Source organism: Asparagus officinalis, chromosome 3 (genome assembly GCF_001876935.1).
Source record: "Asparagus officinalis chromosome 3, Aspof.V1, whole genome shotgun sequence".
NCBI lineage: Eukaryota > Viridiplantae > Streptophyta > Magnoliopsida > Asparagales > Asparagaceae > Asparagus > Asparagus officinalis.
The window spans coordinates 3470161-3470587 of record NC_033796.1 but is presented as its reverse complement, the minus strand read 5'-3'; the positions used below and the strand labels follow the sequence as shown (position 1 = coordinate 3470587).

General features: G+C 57.6%; 1 pseudogene; it reads right to left on the bottom strand.

Annotated features, from left to right (window-relative positions):
- The window catches only part of LOC109832507, a 1003-nt pseudogene continuing 578 nt past the window's right edge, over positions 3–427 (bottom strand).

Genomic DNA, 427 nt, shown 5'->3' with positions numbered 1-427 from the left:
GTCCCCGCGGCGATCATCGCCCGTGCCGCGTGCTTGATGCCGAGGAAGACGCCGGTGCAGTTCACGCTCATTGTGCGCTCGAACGCCGATACGTCGGAGTCCACGATGCGGGGGCTCGGCCGCTCGATTATGCCTGTACACGTACGTAATCGACTTAACCAAATAATTAATAGATTATGCCTCTTGAGTATTCGATTCGATTCGATTCGATTCGATTCGATTCGTTTTCCGGCCTTACCCGCGTTGTTGAACATGATGTCGAGCCTGCCGAACTTGGACACGGTGAAGTCGACGAGGTTCTTGACGTCGGTCTCGTCGGAGACGTCGCAGTGGGCGTAGACGGCGATGTCATCGGACCCGATTGAGGCGCAGACGGATCGTCCGAGGTCATCCTGGACGTCAGCGATTACGACGCGGGCGCCGTGGA